A 20,592-nucleotide genomic window follows, 5' to 3' on the forward strand; every position below is an offset into this window, starting at 1 on the left:
ATCCCAGCTACTTGGGAGGCTGAGGCAGGAGAATTGCTTGAACCTGGGAGGCGGAGGTTGCAGTGAGCTGAGATCGCGCCACTGCACTCCAGCCTGGGTGACAGAGCAAGACTTCGTCTCAAAAAAAAAAAAAAAAAAAAAAAAGAACACAAAACCCTATCTCCACATCTTAACAAAGAACAGAGGACTCTACAGTTAGGAGGAAAGACCATGCTTTCTGTGCTATTTGTTGGCTATTTGGAGCATGAAGGATGTGAACAAAGGTTTCCAAAGAAAGAAGGAACAAGAGATGTTATTTTAATACAAAATCAGAAGGAGGAAAAAAACACATTGAATTTATGCACACAGTTTTCTTATTTAAATATACAGAAACACTAAATGTATTTTCAAAACTCATCATTGTATTGTCACTGATTTTAATTAGGAAAGAAAAATTGCTGAGGGTGGTCTGGAGGCTCAGGGCAACGAGGGGGTCTGTGAACGAATGTAGATGAAGACAAGGTCTCCTCATTTCTGACCCTCTTGGGCCCCCTTCTTTAGCCTTGGACTCCTCTCAGCACATAGACCCCAAAGGCGAAGAGTCAGGAAGAGGTGGAAACAGGGGAGTACGGATGTGCTTAGTTGACCCCGGCCACCTTGGGCGTCTGTCCCCCTCTCCCCTGCTGCCCAAGCCTCCCTGCTCTCACAGGCCAGCCAAGTAGGTCCCTCTCCAAGTGCCTGGCCCTTCCTGCAGCTTCACACTCATCCCTCTGCCTAGCGTCTTCTTCCCAAATCCAGTCCAACACTCATCAGTGAAGATCTTTGCTGCATCCTAATGGCCAGGATGGTTCACGTTAGTCATTCTCTGTCACTTTACTGACAGTTGCACAATCTACACCCAGAAAGTGACTGAGACTTCTTCAAGACCAGCACCTCCATCCACCTTTTCCTTTCCGTGGTACTTAGATGGTGCCTGGCTAGTGGCAGATGCTTAGAGAATGTTAATCATCTTCCCCACCTTTCCCATCATCTACTCAAATAATCCTACTTTGGGATCTGCACCTGCTCTGGATGGAAAGCCATCTGGATGCTGTCAGCATTGTTGAGGCATAGCCCCTTTCAGACTGGGGCCCCAGGGGTGTGGCATGAGTAAGGCACTTCTTTCTTCCTGGAGCACTCTTGTGGGGCTAAACATTTAAACTGTGTGTAATTTCTTTTCTTTTATGAGACAGGGTCTGGATTCATTGCCCAGGCTGGAGTGCAGTGGAGCGATCTGGGCCTACTGAAACCTCCGCCTCCAGGCCTCAAGTGATCCTTCCACCTTAGCTTCCCAAGTAGCTGGGACTACAGGCGCGCACCACTACACTTGGCTAATTTTTGTATTTTTTTGAAAGAGATAGGGTTTTGTCATGTTGTCCAGGCTGGTCTCAAACTCCTGGGCTCTAATGATCCACCCACCTTGGCCTCTCAAAGTGCTATGATTACAAGTGTGAGCCACTGCACCCGGTCTAACTATATGTAATTTCTGAAATTCCTTGTATCTATTAAAACGAAAAGGAAATACTGTGAACTAGAGTGCAGACAGTGCATTAATTTTCTTAAGATTAAAAAATGTGGCTTCAACAGTCACAAAAGGCCACATATTGTATGATTCTATGTATATGAAATGTTTAGAATCAGCAGATCCCTAGAGACAATATGTAGATTAGTGGTTGCCAGGGGCTAGAGGGTTGGGGAAGAGATGGTAGTGGAAGAAACAGAGAGTGACTGCTAATGCATATGGAGTTTCTTTTGGGGTGGCAAAAATGTTGTAAATTTAGATATGGTGGTGACTACACAACTCTGTGAACATACTAGAAACCATTGCATTGCACACTTAGTATGGGTGAACTCTATGGTATGAAAGTTGTATCTCAATAAAGCTGTTCAAGCAGGCTTCAAAGATATTTCCAACTTGTACCAGGGTGCTGCAGGCCCAGCCCACAAGCTCCCAGGGGTATGAGCTCCTTTTCCTTTACCATTCTGGGCAAGATTTGAGAAGCAGTGATAGGAAAGGAATGGAAACTCCAGCCTGGTCCACAAGTCAAGAAAATAGGTACAGGCCTGGGGGGCAGGTCAAGACTGTCCCACACTCCTGGTCAGCAGCTGAAACTGAACCAGCTTAAAGGGGGAGGATGCCAACGGCCTGGGGCCCATGTCAGAGCTGTGGCCAAGAGTGCCAGGGCTAGTATGGCTCCACACAGCTGAACATTGGAGGAAGGGGTGGGCCAGGGGCAATGCAAGTGGTTGGCTCAGTGAAAAAGTGAAGGGACATTCTGGTGACATGTGGGAAGGGACTGGGCTCCCCATATGGATTCTGAGGAAGATAATTATGGAGGTGGGTGGTGGGGGAAAGGGAGCCTCTCCTCCCGCTGTGTTGGAGAGAGGCCCTCAGAGTGCATGTGTCAGATGCTACAGGGTCTATTCCAAAAAGGGGATTCCAAGGGGAGGGCACCTCAACAAGTCCCCTCCCCTCCACCTGAACAAAACCCAACAAAAACACCAGGGGCAGGCAGAAACAGCTTCTGGAATAGGCTGTACACATTGAAAATGGCCATGTAATGGGGTGCTGATCACTCCTGCAACTGCTTCTAGTAAATTCCTCTGCACAGCTCCATCCCAGCCTCCCTTCCCACCAACTTAGTCAATACAGCTGCCCCACTCTGCTGGACCTCCACACAGAGGCTGGATGTGCCTGGCATCCCGGTGACTTCCACCAGCCTTGTCACAGTCAGGCACACAGCGGCTCTCTGCCAACATCCAGGCAGAAGCCAGGGAGCAGGTAGGGATGGGGAGGGGGAAGGAAGAGTGCAGACCCAGAAGAAAAATAATCAACAAACATGCAATGGCTTCCTGGGGCAAAATGAGCCAGGAAAACGTGGACAATAAATGATGAGATTATCATAGCTTGGGGGACCATACCTCCCAGTATGCCTGGCATAGACCCAGTTTATCCCTATAGACCTAAGTAGATCATTAATAGCAAATAATAATCACTCTCCAAAGTGCTCTGCTTTGAAATATAAATTATATGACCACCCAAGTGAGAGCACTTCAGGCAATTATTGTGAGATACATTCACGAAAAGAAAGAGAAATAAATTCAGCTGAACATATTCATTGATAACCAACTTGCTGAGGGGCCTTGCGCCAAGTGCCACAAGAGAGCCCTGTATTAGTTTTCTATGCTGTGTAACAAATGATCACAAATTTAGTGGCTTAAAACAACACAAGCTTATTTCCTCACACTCTGTGGGTCAGGAGCCCTGGGTCCTCTGCTTAGAGCCTCACAAGGCTGCAATCAAGATGCTGGATGAGCTATGTTTTCATCTGGAGACCTGCCTGGGGAAGAACTTGTTTCCACACTCAGTCACATTGTTGGCAGAATTCATTTCCACATGGTTGCAGGCTCTCAGCTAGAGGACACCCTCAGCTCCTAGAAGCCACCAATTTCTTGCCAAGTGGGCTTTCCCAAAATAGCCACTTACTTCATCAAGCAAAAAGAGTCTCCAAAAGGAGTTTGCTAGCAAGATAAGGTATTATATAACATAATAAGGGAAACGACATTCCCATCACCCCTGTTGTATCCTATTAGTTAGAAGCAGGTCACAGGTCCTGCCACATTCAAAGATAGAGGATTACATAAGAGTGTGAACACCAGGAGTTAGAGATCATGGCCGGGGGATGGCATGAATCTGTCTTCACGTCCTTAGAGAGAAAACATGTCCACAAGTAATTGAAACACAAGGCAAAATGAAATGAATGCTCTACATGAGGAAGCCAATTCTATAGGAGCATCCAGAGGCTTCCTAACCCATCATCCGAGACCAAAGAAGGCAAAAATCACCATTCTCTCTGCACCAATACCACTCACTGAAAACTAAAGTGCCCTGTGGGTTCCTCCTCTGTGAAATGACTAAACGTTCTCTAAAGTTCTTTTAGACCCAATATCCTATAATGACACCTGGCCCAGTGCAGGTATTCATCAAGCACTTGCTGCCTGAAGGAAGGGATGAAGGGATGAGCAGACACACACATCACACACATTGTGAACCTGTGGGAAGGTTCACAATGCCCAGTTAGTGCTTCTCATCTTCTGTGTCCTACAGTTCAACCAAGTTTTCCTCTGAATAAAAAAGACTCAAAGGGGAAATATTGGAAAAGCTATTTGATAGTCAGCAATAATGGGTCATACCTACTTCCTGATCTCAGAGCCTTTCTTGTTTGAATGGGCAGTCGAAAAAACACAGTCTGTCTGTTCAGTAAGCCTGAAAGCCCAACTCTGTATGCTTGTGTCTTATTTCGGAGGCCTGCATCTGGGGGTCCGTTTGGGAACATAAGCCATCCACATGGGCCCAAGAACTTCACCCTCCTCAAGTCTTGTTGAGTCTCTGACAGGGTGAGCCAGAGCCAGCCACGGGTGACAAATTATTATTACTGTTTAGACAGGTAAAACATAGACATGATAAACATTTAAAGCCATGTAAATTGTGAGTTTTCCCAGCTCCTCCTTGACCCCTCCAGAGACAAGCAACATCATAGGTTTTGTTGTGTTTCCTTCCATGGATGGTCTATGCATATTTAAATATATATTTCACATTACATAATGTATTACAGAAAGGGTGGCACGCATTAAATATTGTTCTGCATTGTTTTCCTCCCATTCAATGATATATATTAGAGATTGTTCTACATCAGAACAGAAATACCTGCCTTATTCTTTGTAATGGCTGTATGGTATTCCTTTGTAAGGACGTGTCATAGTGCATTCCATTCATTCTCCAATGATAGGTCATGTCTAATTTTTTGCTAGTACAAATAATGCTGCAATAACAGCCCTTCCTATTTTTCATCAAGCACATGTGCTTGTATATCTTTAGGAAAAATTGCTAGCAGTGGTACTGCTGGGTTAAAAGGAATGTGCAGTTTTAATTTTGATAGATAGTGTCAAACTGCAAATCTGCCAGTTTTCACCAATGAAGAATTGTGACAGCTCAGCAGCAACACAGGGTGTCTGTCACAGGACATCAAAGCAGTCAGGACAGCATCCAGTCTGCATCTTCTCATTTGACAGACACGGGAGGGGAGAGGCGTTGTGCTAAACTTCTCCTTATGTGAGGGAGAAGTTTACATTCTCCAATTGTCATATTGTCCAGCCTGTGTCCATTTGACAATCATGTCCCTTTGATTGTTTTTATATACATTTATATGTCACAAAGCACCTAATTTAGCATCTGGACAATACCATTAGCTCCACTTAGCGCTTACCACACGCCCACCAGACTCAGTGCACGTTTTCACTTTAGTCCTCTAGAAGCCTGTGAGGACGATATTAGCATCCCTTTAGTTCACAAGGAAACTGAGGCTTGAGGAGATAAAATGACTTTGCCCAAGATCTCTCGTGCCTAGGAAGTAGCAGTCAGGATTCCAACCCCATTTCTCTCCCATGCACTAGCTCCTTCCTGGAAATCGCACTGCCCGTTGCAGGCACTCAGGAAATAGGTGCAGGTCTGAGAGGAGGTTCAAGCCCATCTCAAACAACAGCCCAAGGCAAGTTAAGTGCACAGTTATCAGACAGTAAACCTCTCTCTCCCTTGCCAGGCAGCACTAACATTCATTTCCATTTCTGGCTATTTGCACTCTGTTACCAGATACTCAAACTTAGCAATGGGTGTGCCTCATAACCGAATCATCTCTCTGCAACACCAAGACCGTTTAATTTCTGTCATAATGGCCAACATCAGGTGCTATCTGCCACTGAGACAGCACAATTTTATAGAATTAATTGATAAAAATCAGCTTCACTTGGAATCTTTTGTCCTCCAAATTATTCCTGTTAATGACTGAGTATCTCACACAATTTTATTCCTACTTTCACACAAATTCTTCAATGACCAACTTGCCAATTAAGGCTGATTAGAAAGTATTTGCTGATCAGGAAACTTTGTGAAGTTGGTCCTGAAATAAAGGAATTAACATGTATTTATACATTTCTCTTAATGTGAAAACTATCAGGTACTATAGATAGAATTGTACCCCCTATGCCAAAAACATTTGGAAAAAAAGAAAAAAAACACAATCTCTATTCTCAAAAACATATTATCAGCTAGGTATGAAAATGATATATGTGATGTTCACAAAGATAAGAATGAGGATTTTTGTGCTGGTACTATCTAAAATAATTAAAAACTTGAACATAACCTTAATGTTCATCAACAAGTAAATGCATAAATAGAATCTAATAACATATGAAAACAAAATGAATTAAAAAAATGGAATCTAGTACATTCCAACGGAACTGAAGACTGCCATTTAAAAGCTTCAATTTGTAAATTAGATAGAGACATGGAAAAGTTTTGATGAAAGAACAGAATATGAAATAATTTCCATGCCATGGTAACAACTCTGTAAAAATTTATGTAAACATATGGACAAAGGGTTGAATGGAATCAGCCAAAATTACATTAGCTAGGCAAACAAAATTGTCTATGGGTGGTTTATAATTGATTAAATATTGGAGTATTAGATTTATATATTTTAAAGTACAAAATTAGGCCAGGTGTGGTGGTGGATGTCTGTAATCCCAGAACTGTAGGAGGCCAAGGCGGGGGGATTGCTTGAGCCCAGCAGTTCAAGACCAGCCTGGGCAACATAGGGAGACCCTATCTCTACGAAAAAAAAAAAAAATAGCTGGGTGTGGTGGCATCCACCTGCACCTGTGGTCCCAGCTACTTGGGAGGGTGAGGTGAGAGGATTGCTTGAGCCTGGGAAATCGAGGCTGCCCCAGTCATGCCACTGCACTCTAGCCTGGGTGACAGAGTGAGAACTTGTCTCCAAAAAAAAAAAAAAAAAAAAAAAATTAAATCCTATATTATAAAAGATATGAAATATGAAATATCTAAGTGCTTAAGGGACTCAGAGTTTAAGCAGTAAGTCGAGGTTTTAAAGAAATGTTAAGTCTGGGCTGGGTGCGGTGGCTCACGCCTGTAATCCCAGCACTTTGGGAGGCCGAGGCGGGCAGATCACGAGGTCAGGAGATCAAGACCATCCTGGCTAACACAGTGAAACTCCGTCTTTACTAAAACTACAAAAAATTAGCCGGGCATGGTGGCGCGTGCCTGTAGTCCCAGCTACTCGGGAGGCTGAGGCAGGAGAATGGTGTGAACCCAGGAGGCGGAGCTTGCAGTGAGCCGAGATCGTGCGCACTTCTGCACTCCAGCCTGGGTGACAGAGCGAGACTCCGTCTCAAAAAAAAAAAAAAAAAAAGATATGTTAAGTCTGATCTCATTCACTTGTTTGTATAAAGACAAATATCAAACATGGCAGACCACATGCTAAAAAAAATCTTTCTCAGGAACAATTTGGGCTGTGAATGGATCACACAAGGAAAAAACCAGCCAAGTTAGGAGTTCATGACTGCCTTGGCAGGCTCCTCTGGCTGCTCGTGTTTCATTACCACCATCCTATAATTATGCCTCAACCACTGTCCTTTATCCACACTGGCCATGCCCATCACTGCCATCTCTCCTGGGCCACATGACGATACTGGCCATGAACATGAGATGTGACAGGCTGAAGGTTAGTGCTCATATTGTTGTGCCTCATCTTTATTTTTTTCATTAGTTGCAGAGGTTCTTTCCATTATAATCCAACTGTAAAAATCACATCTATTTTAAGTTTTTCCAGAAACCTACAGAAAATAAGATACATGTCATAATTCTATTTCTAAATTTAAAAAAGGCAGTGTCCTGTCTGGCCATTATAGGAAATCTGAAATTATTATAAGAAATAAGAAATCTGGCCATTATTAGAAATCAATGTCCTGTCTGGCCAAATAAGAAATCTGAACTCTGTGATTCCAAGCTGACACTTTTGTGGGATTTTTTTTCTTTTTTTTTTTTTTGAGACAGAATCTTGTTCTGTCGCCCAGGCTGGAGGGCAGTGGAGCAATCTCGGCTCACTGCAAACTCCACCTCCCGGGTTCAAGCGATTCTCCTGCCTCAGCTTCCCAAGTAGCTGGAACTACAGGTGTGCACCACCACGCCCAGATAAGTTTTGTGTTTTTTAGTAGAGATGGGGTTTCGCTATAAGTTGGCCAGGCTGGTCTCGAACTCCTGACCTCAGGTGATCTGTCCACCTTGTGCCCGAAAAGTGCTGGGATTAGAGGCGTGAGCCCCCACGCCTGGCTGAGACTTTTTTTAAGCCAAAGAAATCACACAATTCAAAATTTCTATTTGACCCAATACAAGAAATATAAATTAGTTAACAATAAAAATCACTTGTTAATCTTGCCCAAGGCTGTCAGGACATCTCTGGAATGATATCTGGACCAATGTTGCATTTATAATATGATTTTCATCTTTTCCTCAAGAAACATGAGTTAAGAAAACTGCGGTAGCAAGACTAAGGTAGATGTACACCGTTTAGTTTAAAAGTGTTCATTTCAGCCAATCAACTGGTTGTTTGTGGCCAATTCTTGAAAACTAGTATAATATATTATATATACATATATAATATTTATTACATATATTATATATGTATATATAATATATATAATTTTTTTAACTGATAGATTACTGTGGAGTCAGAGATATAGCTTAAAGTTCTACTTTTTGCTGAAGAATAAGAGTTGGAAGTCAACCTCTGATCAAGCCATAATATTGTGCCAGTCTTTAGGATTTTGGTTTAAATAGCTGCATTGTATACCTCAGAGGATTTTTTTTTAATTTCTCCATTAATCTTAGCATTTGGCACAATTTACTAAAACAGAACAGGTGTGTATCCCTGACCCAGTAATTTCACTCCTAGGTATATATATACCCAACAGAAACACCTACTAGAATGTTCACAGCAGCACTGTCCATGAAAGCCCCAAACCGGAAACTATCCAAATACCAATAGCAACATAACTGACACATTTGGTACATACATACAATGGGATGCTATATAGCAATGAAAAAAATAAGCAAATTAGATACAAGAGTAAGAGAAATCTCGTAAATATAACCTTGAGCACAAGAAGCCCCTGGTGAGAGAATATCCACTACATGATCCATTTGTAAAAATTCAAAAATAGGCAAAGCTGATTGATCTGTGTATAAGCAGTCAGGATATGGAGGAAGAATACTAAGTAACTAGAGACTCTCCTTGAGTACTGATAATTCTGTTTCTTTCTTTTTTTCCCCTTTTTTAAATAATAAGATTTTGAATCAGGCAGGCTTCTGAGCCATAGTAGGCTCAGAGACTCCAATTTTCTGTTTCTTAATTTGGTGCTGATTACATGGGTATGTCTCATCAAGCTATACACTTATGGTTTGTACGCTTCTCAGTTTATCTGTTATACTTTACTAGTTTTTTTTAAAATGCACCCTCAGCCACTGTACCCCCCAAAAGTGACTGTTTCATGTATGTGTATTGCCACTTGACAATACGGCAAACTTAAAACAATTTAAGTAACTTCATTAAGGTTGAAAGTGTTTCACGTATGCTGGAAACAAGAGCAAAAAGATATTAAATGAAAAAATTGGGGGTTGTTTTTGAATTTTATAACAGAACAAATATATCAATCTACAAGGTCAGAAATCCGAAGTAAAAAATTAGAAAGGAGGCGACTTCTGTATCAATAGTGGATCTTGCTCTGCAGAAGGACAAAGGGAGGGACAGGACCAGACAAAAGAAGGGAGAATAAAGACCCAAGGCGTGAGAATTTCGAGTCAGCCCATGGCGGATTTGAAATCAACAAAGGGGCAGCTTAGAAATGGACACTGGAGTGACACAAAGATGGTGTGATTGAGTACCGGGCACTACTAACGTGTGGGAGACACACATTCACAGGGAGTCCAGGCAGCAACAGACCTCAACCCCTTTGCCAAACCAATGAAAGTGGACAGATGTTAGGTAGTGGGGAGTGACACATGCACAATTCAGAATGCAGAAGTTCTCCTTTCTTTCCAAAACTCAATCTTACTTGGGCCAGATGATTTTTTTTTTGAGATGGAGTCTGGCTCTGTCACCCAGGCTGGAGTGCAGTGCCACGATCTCGGCTCACTGCAACCTCCGCCTCCTGGGTTCAAGCGATTCTTCTACCTCAGCCTCCTGAGTAGCTGGGACTACAGGCGCCTGCCACCACGCCCAGCTAAATTTTTGTATTTTTAGTAGAGACGGGGTTTCACCATATTGACCAGGCTGGTCTCGAACTCCTGACTTTATGATCCACCCACCTCAGCCTCCCAAAGTGCTGGGATTTCAGGCATGAGCCACCGCGCCCAGCACGGGCCAGATGATTTCTAATTTAAAAGGGAGGCCAGGCGCAGTGGCTCACGCCTGTGATCCCAGCACTTTGGGAAGCTGAGGCGGGCGGATCACCTGAGGCCACGAGTTCCAGACCAGCCTGGCCAACATGGTGAAACCCCGTCTCTACTAAAAATACAAAAATTAGCTGGGTGTGGTGGTGCATGCCTGTAATTCCAGCTACTCGGGAAGCTGAGGCAGGAGAATCGCTTGAACCGGGGGGCAGAGGTTGCAGTGAGCAGAGATCGCACCACTGAACTCCAGCATGGGCGACAGAGTAAGACTCCATCTCAAAAAAAAAGGAAAAGAAAAGAAAAAGAAAAAAATTTTAAATGGGGAGCCAGAGGTCTCAGTAGCTGGAAAATCCTGTAAAATATCATCTAAAACCATTCAGTCAGTCATTCTTTCAATATTATCTGTTGAATGGTTACTCTGAGCAATATTCTGGGCCAGAAGCCACCTGGATGAGAAAAGAGGTCCAAATTCTATTTTAAACAAGGTAAGGTGCAGCATTTTGTAATGGGATAGCCTATTGCTAAATTATTTAGTTAACTGTGAATCTCACACCCAACTCATAAGGTTCTCAGCTTGAGGTACTGTTTAAAGGCATGGATCCTTTTATGGTTAGGGTTTCTTTCTTTTTTTGTTGTTGTGGTTTTTTGTTTTTTTGAAACAGTCTTACTCTGTCACCCAGGCTACAGTGCAATGGTGTGATCTTGGCTCACTGCAACCTCCACCTTCCCAGTTCAAGTGATTCTTGTGCTTCAGCCTCCTGAGTAGCTGGGGCTACAGGTATGTGCCACCATGCCTGGCTAATTTTTGTATTTTTAGTAGAGACAGGGTTTCACCATATTGACCAGGCTGGTCTCGAACTCCTGACCTCAAGTGATCTTCCTGCCTCGACCTCCCAAAATGCTGGGATTACAGGTGTGAGCTACTGTGCCTGGCCTAGTTAGTTCTTTGTGTCAACTTTGCTAGGCTATAGTACCATTATCCAATAAAAGATTCATCTAAATGTTGCTGTGAAGGTATTTTGTAGATGTGGTTAACATCTATAATCAGTTGACTTCTTTTTTTTTTTTAATTTTTGAGAGAGTCTTGCTCTGTTGCTCAGGCTGAAGTGCAGTAATCACAGCTCACTGCAGCCTCGACCTCCAAGGCCCAAGCAATCCTCTGACATCACCCTCTCAAGTAGCTGGGACCACAGGCATGTGCCACCACACCTGGCTAATTTTTTTTAACTTTTGTAGAGATGGAGTTTCCCTATGTTTCCCAGGCTGGGTGGTTGACTTTAAGGAAAGGAGATTTTTCCTTGATAATGTGGGTGGGCCTCATATGATTAGTTAAAAGGCCTTAAGAGAAAAACTGAGTTTTCCCTGAGAAAGAAGAAATTCTAAGTAAAGAGTGCACCATGAGCTCCTGCCTAGTTTCCGGTCTGCCAGCCTTCCCTACAGATATGGGACTTGCCAGCCTCTCCAATTGCATAAACCAATCCTATTGGTTTTGTTTTTCTGGAGAACTGATTTTCTGTTTTTCTGGAGAACTCCAGTTATCCTGGAGAACTGATACAGATGGTAATCAAACCCCTTGAGTTCAAGGCCTGGCTCTGCCATGTCCCCATCTGGGTGTCCTTTTTACTTTTGTTGCCTCATTTGTAAAATGAGGATAATAACAGTAACTTAACGCATAGTAATCAGAACCACCCCTGGCACAGAGTGCTTTGAAAGTGTTTGTGAAATAAATAACTGTGGTTCCAAGTTGCACAAAATTCTGTATTTCTTAGCTGGAAAACCTGAGTTTTCTTTATTCCCAAAAATTTGCCATCAACCAAACATGATGACTCTTCCCCACACCAAGAATTACATAGCCTTGGGACAACAGCTCCTCACCAGCCACGCCAGCCTAACCCCACTCAAAGGAATGATGCAGCAAAGCTGAGGTCACAGCACTTCTGGAACACTCTTAATTCTCCAAGTTCTCAGCTGCTAAAAACAGCTGAGCTTAAAGAGGCTGCCAGGAAACAGACTCCACAGAGAGCTATTCCTACTATTTGCAAGGGTGGGAGTTTTAGAAAGCAGTCCTAATCATTCCTTGTGTTCCCACTGTTAATCCCTACAGCAACTTGCCATGGCCCCTTGGGATGAAAGATTAAATGGGGAATCAAAGTGTTGTTTTTGTGGACACACATTTTAGAGGGAGAATATGATGCTGCTGCTGATGGTGATGATAACTTTTACTGAGCACTTACAAGATGCCAGATGCTGCTCTCAGTGCTAACCATTAACTCATGTAAGCCTCAGAACAACCCCAGATGTAGATACTGTTAAGTTGGTGCAGAAGTCACGGCAGTTTTTGTCATTAAAAGTAATGGCAAAAACAGCAATTACTTCTGCACCAACCTAATACAACCATCCTCATTGCACAGATAAACAGAAAGTGGCCAAGGTGAAATCTGAACCCAGGCTTTCTGGCTCTCCCTCCTGTGCACGCTACTGCTGAGCCTGGATTGTGACGAGGGAGGAGGGAGGCGAGGGAACAAGTACAGAACAGGGCTGTGATTGATGGGAGTGCTTGGCAAGCTCGGGTTCAATCAATGGTTAAATCAGCTTATTTTAAATGAAACAAGTTTCAAAGACTGAAGTAGAACAAATCATACACCATGTTCCTCCCTGAATTTTTTTTGTTCAAGTGTATAATTTGTGCCCACTTTTATACATAAATACCAAAGCTCACAAAAGATTCATGCTATGGTATTTCAACCTTTCATCTTCATATAAAAAAAAGCAAGGCAAAGCGATTTTGAAATTATTTCTCATTTATGCACTAGCAGTGCAATGAAATCAAACACCTGCTTATTTGAAAAATGATAAAACACATTTATTCTTATTTGCTCCCATATTACACCAAGTTTTCCCTACAGGACTTCATGTTGACAAAGATATCTTGTTCTACAGGATTCCTGTGAATTAAGTCTTAGAAGACTTTTCTGGAATATGTTTTATACCTCAGAAAACAAAAAAGATACACAAGATCAGATTCTATCAGAAACTGGTAAATTTTCACACCAGGAAGATAGACTGGGTCTCAGATACTCTTGTCCAACTTCTCTGGCTCTCAGTACTTTTCTATGCCCCAAGAAAATGATCTGAACACACAATTCACATTTTTTTTTTGAGATAGAGTCTCACTCTGTTGCCCAGGCTGGAGTGCAGTGGCACGATCTCAGCTCACTGCAACCTCGGCCTCCCAGGTTCAAGCGATTCTCCAGCCTCAGCCTCCTCCCAAGTAGCTGGGACTACAGGTGTGCGCCACCACGCCAGGCTAATTTTTTTGTATTTTTAGTAGAGACGGAGTTTCACCATGTTGGCCAGGCTGGTCTCGAACTCCTGACCTCAAGTGATCCTCCTGTCTCAGCCTCCCAAAGTGTTGGGATTACAGGCGTGATCCACCGTGCCTGGCCACAATTTACTTTTACCCCAGAGACCTGCCTATAGTCATGCTGTCCTTTGGCTTATAGTCCCGTGGAGCTAATGCAGGATCATACAGAATCCTGGGTCAGAGAAGCTATTAAGGGGAAATTCTCAGATAGCTATGGCAGGAGAAGAGACGTGGAAGTGCCACAAATGAAGTTTACGCCAAGTCCTGAGACCTGATTTTGGCCAACTGTGTAAACTTGCCTTGCTGGGGAACTCTTTCCAGAGACAGAAGCATTGAGAATAATGCAACAACCCTGCTAATGTTTGCACCTAGAGAGGTTACGCTGACAACAGCCAGGCCTTCACGTCCCATGAACATCTTTGTGTACCTAGCCTAGGTCCCCAAGCTCAAGAATGGCACCCCGGAATTCTGGGGACACAAAGTCCTTCTCTGGGGCCACCTGCCTCTCCCCTTTCTGAGTTCTGTCTTCCAGGTGTTTTACTGGAGCAGCACCAGCAGAAGGTGGGAGAGGGAGGCTGCTTTCTCTCCAAGATCCCTGTAAAAACGGGCTGGTCATACCGGCATTCCTTGTCTATGGATTCCCTGCCATGAGGAACAGACTGCAATGGATGTTCACAGAGTGCTTTAAGAAGATTACGTCCTTTTAAAAATCCATAAAATTATTACAAAAAAGAAGCCAACAAAACACTCCTTCCTGAAATTGTTCCCTTTAGGTAATAATATGAAAACATGTTTCCCATTGGAGCTCTCTTACAAGAAAAAACCTTCACTGTCAGATTTCTAGGTTTCTAATATTGAGATTCCTAGTATTTATGTACTCTGAATCCATGTTTGTGTGTATGCATAAATACACACATGCATATATAATTTAGTTAAAATATAGTATGTGTATATATGTGTGTATGTGTGTATATACATATTAATATATACATATATATAATTCAGTTAAAATATAGTTAAAAACAACCAATGAGCAATGTTCCAGCTAGTCCTTCCAGACCAGTTTTGTAAATTCTGTGAGGCACCTCCTCAAAACACCATCCTTTAAAACCAGCAAGACATAGCCTACTGCTGACTCCCTATGGCCAGAAAGGACACTCAGACAAGAGGCCTTCACTTTGACAGCTATCATCTGTCCTGGGCAAAAGCCAACAGCCACAGCACAGTCCTTCACCTTACACACTAATCTTGTTAAGAAAGCAAATCCTGAGATTTCAAGGCTGGGTTAAGAGAACCAACAGGTTCTCAGTTAACTTAGTGGCAAATGTAAGTGGCATCAATGAGTTCTACAATGCCAAGTATCGTCCAGTCTGGGAACAAAAACATTCCTGCCTTTTTTTTAATGAATGGCAATTTAAAATGATAACTTTATGCTAAAGATTCACCTTTAACTTGTCATCTAACCAGTTATCAAAGCAACAGTGCAACAAAGAATTCTGGCTTTGGGTGTCACTTCACATGTCAAGGCGCTGCAGCGGTGACTTGCAAGGTGTTTAGACGGCGGGCGAGAGGCTGAGTGCGTGGAAAGCCCTGCTGAAAGCCTGTTTTAAGCTTCCATTCGGTTCATCTGCTTTCCCACGGGCAAGCAGCGCCTATCACAGAGCTACCCCAGTCTTAGGTCAGCAGACAATATGGGCGAAGTCTGCAAGAGACGCACTGGCTTGGGTGTGGTCACTGGCAAAGAAAAGCACTGGTCCCCTAGCAGCGGCTCCCAAACCTAGAGCCTCACCCTTGCGGGATCATTTCCACCCGCTTCTCCGCAATTTGACCACAATCCGCACCACCCCTTACGGCTCCCCCTGAGAAAGCACAGCTGCAGCCCCTAGACTCCGGCCGCCTCGGCAGACAAAGCCGCTGCTCGGGGGAACCCGCGCTGCACCGAGGCGACCTCCAGTCTTTGGCACCTGCGTCGCCGCCCGGCAGCTCCGCGCCGCTAACCACGCCGCGTCTCGGCAGCGGGTGGACAGCGCGGGGCGGGCGGCGGCGCTGCACCAGAAGGCATCCGAGCCGGAGTGGGGGGGTGGCTGTCTGCAGGCCCCCAGGCCGGGGGAGCGCCTCCTACACGGGATTCCCGGCGTGGCCAGGCCCCCATACAACCCCAAAGCCAGCACGTGCCCGGAGGTTCCGCAGGGAGTATTCCCAGCACCAGAAAACTGCACCCTCGCGTCCTGGGTGGCCCTGGTTTGTCGTCGGGTGGACACCAGGGTCGGCTATTGTTCTCCGGGTCTCCCCGAAGGGAGACCCGCCTCCCTGGCAGCACCTGCTGCTGGGCAAAGCCTTTCAGCTCCTCGAGAAAAGGGCGTGCCGTGGGCGCCGCGGAAGATCACAAAACCCTAAGTGAGTCGCTACCGGCTGGTTTCAAGCCTGGAGACAAAGCTCCTCACCAAGCCAGCCCAGCCCGGTCCCGGATCTGCCATCCTGGGTCCCTACCCCCGGTCCGAGGGCCACGCCCAGCCGGCCACCTGGGCCGCGGGGCCCCACGCCTGGAGCTGAGGACCCTCGGGCCCGAGACCGCCTCTCAGCTGCTTGCCCCTCCATCCTCGGGAGGCTCCCCTTCCCAGGAGGCCCCCCTCCCCCGCACAGCGCGGGTCTTCTCCTCGCTCCCGTCCTCCCTCCTCAAACCCAGGCGGCCTCCACCCGCCTGCATCCCTCCTCCCCTCCCCATTCTTCAGCAGAACCAGCCTCGCCGGGCGCCACCTGCACCGAGCTCCTTCCCTCGTTCTTCGGACCCGCCCCCGCCCCTTCTCTTTCCTCCTCAAACCCTAGTTCCCACTCCCTGCTCCCCGAGACCCACTACCTGTCCTAACCCAGCTCCCCAGCCTTCCCCATCCCCATCTTTTCTCAACCGAGGCCTCCCCTCGCCCTCTCCCGGCTTCTCTCCAGCTCAGACTACAGCCCCGTCCCCAGGCCCGGGGCGTCGACGTCGGTGCCCGCTGAGATCGATGCTGCAAGGCGGGCTCCCACGCTGGGCTCCAGCCGAGGGACCCAGCTCGGCGCCCGCTCCGGGCTGGGCAGCCGCAGGAGGCCTTTGTGGCTCAGGCGGGAGGTTCGGAGGCGGCGGGCGAGTCCTCTGCAGGCGTCCGCTCCGTTAGCCTGGCGGTGGAACAGACCGCCGGGTCGGGTCCAGGCTGGGCAGATCCCAGCTCGGAGGCGAGAAGGACGGAGGGTGTGTATCTGGGTGGTGTGTGGGACCGGGGACAGCGCAGATCCTGGGACCGGCAGGACTGGCCCCCGGCCAGAGGCGCCCCCGCCCAGCGCTCCAGCGGTCCACTGCACCGCGCCCGGCTAGGAAAGCGGCCCACTGCGTGCTAGGCGCGAAACCCCTCGGCCGAGCCGCCTCCTCACCCCAGGGCTTTGCAACCCCGCGAGCACGCATTAAACGCTTACTATGAGCAAGGCCCGGCACGGCGCTTCGTGGGCGTACAAAGAGGACCCCAAGAGCGCCCCGGCTTAGCCCCGATGGCCACCTCCCAACCCCAAACCACACCTCCCGCCGCGTCCCCTGCGGCCGGGCCCCAGGCTCACCCGGCTCCCCGCCCTTTTGTGCGCCTCACGCAGAAACAGAAGGGGGAGAGGAGGATTTCCTAGCCCGGGAGGGGTAAGCCCACCGACCCCCCTGCCATCACCCACTCCTCCGAGATGCTGCGGCCGCGGGGGCCCGTGGCTCGGTCCGTCTCCGTCTCGCCGCGGCGCCGGAGCTGCGGGTGCTCGGGGCGGCGGCGGCGGCTGCACGCGCGCTCGCTCGGGGGCCGCCTCAGCGCGCCCAGCGCGGGAGTCCAGAGTGGGGAGCGGGGGAGGGGCGCGTGTCGGGGGCTGGGAGCGGCCTCCGCCAATCACCGCGCGGCCGGCTCCTCCCGCCGCTCCCCACCTCAGCTAGCAGGTTAAGGGGAGGCGGGGACAGGCGGCGTCCCGCATCCTCGGCGCCGCGCGCCGCCGCCGCCTGGGGACTACAACTCCCGGCAGGCCCTGCTGCAGGGCCGGGGTCCGAGAGCGGACGGAGGGCGCGGCCGGAGAACTCACCGACCCCCCTAGCACCCGGCTCCGCGTTCCCTCGGGTTTCCATGGCGACTCAGGACACCACAAAGCCTGGACGCGCTGAGGCACGGGTCCCCGGGGAGGGCCGGGGGCGGTTCCGGAGGACACCCCGCCTCCCCTCCCCCAGCTGGATCCCACCCCAGGGACTGAAACAATGCCGCGGCCCCCTCTCCCGGGCTGCGGCCGCGCTGCCCTCCGCCGCAGGACCCCGCCGAGGCCGCCTGGTTCGCGCCAAGACCGGCTCCGACGCCCGCGAGATTGCAGGATGCAAAGGGCCGGGTGGGCGTTATAGGAAAACTGTTCTCATGAACAAAGTGGACGGCCACTTGGGGCCACCGCAGTTCGCATCTGCACCCGGTGAGGTCTCGAACCCGGAGTGCGTTCTCTCCACTGAGAAGATTTTGCCCAGCGTCACCCGGGTGCTTCCCTGTCCAGAGCGCTCAGGCCCAGTGCCTGTCTTATTTCTGGCTTCTGTCAAGGGACAGCGAAGCCTTTGGAAATTATTTATAACCCAATTTACATTCGCTTCACCTGTTTCTTCATGTTTAAATACACACATAATTTACCAAAATAAACAAATCTAAAAAAGGAGAGGAAGGATCATCCCCGGTTTGTCCCACCTCCCTAGCTAATCCCGGTTCAAGCCTTTGCCATTGATCTGTGTTATTTTCTGCAGTTGTAATAATAGTTTGGATTAGTCATTTGCCTCTTTGCACTTAATGTCACTCCAAAGGCGTTGCGATGCGCGTTAAAATGCAGCATCAAGGACCCCCAAGCTGCAGCTGCAGAATCCCTCCCTCCCCGGGCTCCCCGGCGATCCGGTGGGGAGAGGAGTCCCCTGGCAGCCATGGCCTCGTGAGGTGGTTCTCTTTGCAGGATACTTTCAAACAAAATGGTGTTCACTACTCCGGGGGCGTGGAGGGGGTCCCCTCTCCCCATCTCAGCAAAATCTACCCGGGCGCAGGACCCGCAGAGCCCGCCAAGGCGGGGTTCCCTGCCGTCCTTCCCCAGAGAGCTTAGGGCCTGGACCAGGCCAGGCTGGCCTTTGAGGGATGCATTTCTGGATTACCCCACCCCTGAGTCTGCACTCCTTCTCCCCTTCCCAACTCCCCTCTGCTTGGTAAGCAGAGAGCAGGGAGCCCCCAGAGAAACCTCAAAGCATCCCCAACCCAGTGCAGCCCGGGATGTGGCTGTGAAAACTGCTCCAGCTTGGGGCACTGCCCTATGGATTCTCCAGGGCTTGCCCGGACAGGGATGTAGGCAAAATGGACTGGGCTGCAGGGAGGTGGCGTGGAGCTGCCAGCGGCCTCCCGGCGGCGGGGTTCCGAGACTACCGCGCGCGGGCGGTGCTGCGCTTTTTGCTTAAGGGAGAGAGAGCCCTCTAGTGACTGTAAATGTTTTCTGCAGCGTCTCGTAGACCTTAAATTTGGATTCTAGCATCTTAGCTTTCTTGGGCTACCTTCCCTAGTCAGCGAAACGGCTGCCTCTACGTCATCTGTCAGTTTAGGACATTGATAAAGGTTGCACCCAAACCGGGGGTTGCATATGTCCTCAGTCCTCGACTTCGGTTTGTTGTTGCTAACTTAGGCTCCATTTCCTGGGAAGTAGAAAGAGCACAGAGCTGGGAGTCCCGCATTGCTGGGTTGGAATCCTTGCTCCTTCAGTTTCTGCCTACTTGACCTTGAGAAAGTGACTTACTCCATCTGACCCTTAGCTCCACCCAGAATATTGGGGTCATATACATTCTTTTAACCTTGTCGTGGAAATTAAATGAAGAAAGGTAGATAAAGGCCATAGCACATTGCCTGGCATAGTGTGCATGCAACAAATGCAGCTATTATTATTTATCCCACAGAAAGTGGTTATTGAACAGTGTGAGGGATATAAGAATATGTGACACTCCCCACAGTAACAGCCACAAAAGGCAATATGTTGTGATTTTTATTATAAAGCTCATATTACTACTCGGTCAGATAAAGTAGAATAAGAATTCAGATGAGAAAGAAATCAGTTCTGCATAACACTGGGAGATGGAGGAGCTAGAATTTGGATTTCACCTGGATATTGATTTGATGGACAGTTCTAAGCAAAGGTCTGAGATTCTGGGGTGAAGGAGCAAAAGCTTATGGGTGGGGAACCCAAGGGGGTATTTGGAAGACAGCAGAAGAACCCACCATGTCTTGAAAGTCAAGTCCCTGAATGAGGGTGATGGGAAGAGAATGGGGATGGTGAGTTAGGCAGGGGTTGGGGGTCAGACCTCACAAAGCCCAGGGCTACTGGTTTTTATGAGTAAATGTGTTCTGAGTTCCCAACAGCCTTAACAAACTTCAGAATAAATACAAGTTAAAGACCACCATGAAAGGAGGAGGGAGGAAAATCGCACTGTCTGAACTCCTATTATGAGCCCGGGTCTATTTGGTGTTTTACAACACATCATTTAATCCTTGCTACTCCACACAGGAGGTAGCATTGCTCATTTCTTACAAATGAGGCTATCTGGATTTAGAGAGGTTAAACGATTTGCCTGGGAAGTCACACTGCTGTAAGCAGCAGAGCCAGGATTCCAAAGGACATCTGCCTGGTGCAAAGCTGAGCCCTTCCTGCTTCAGCACGTCTTCCCTGCCAGCCTCCAGAAGGCCGGATCTCCAGTGCAGAGAGAGCCTGTGACGGTGAGTGACCCTCAAGGAGAGCCTGTTGCCAAGCCATGGAACCCAGATGTTCCTTCCTCTGCAGCGGCAACCTGTTCCTCCTCGAAGTGCCCCCGGGAAAGGGGCTCTCCAGTATTCCCAGGAGCTTTGTATAATATTAAGTT

The 20,592-nt window shown here is 47.5% G+C and overlaps 1 protein-coding gene across 3 annotated transcripts in view; it reads right to left on the minus strand.

Moving 5' to 3' along the window:
• The window catches only part of DPYSL5 (dihydropyrimidinase like 5), a 102,599-nt gene extending 84,863 nt beyond the window's left edge, over nt 1-17,736 (minus strand). The window contains exon 1 of one of the 3 annotated variants that reach the window (XM_034952807.3): nt 17,376-17,736. The gene's annotated coding sequence lies outside the window, so the exon portion shown is untranslated. Of the gene's footprint in view, nt 1-17,132 lie in introns of all 3 variants that reach the window. The other 2 variants (XM_003827070.5, XM_057301328.2) reach the window with 2 other exon arrangements.
• Nucleotides 17,737-20,592: the final 2,856 nt, after the last annotated feature.

The sequence above is a fragment of the Pan paniscus genome, chromosome 12 (genome assembly GCF_029289425.2).
Source record: "Pan paniscus chromosome 12, NHGRI_mPanPan1-v2.0_pri, whole genome shotgun sequence".
NCBI classification, from domain to species: Eukaryota; Metazoa; Chordata; class Mammalia; order Primates; family Hominidae; genus Pan; species Pan paniscus.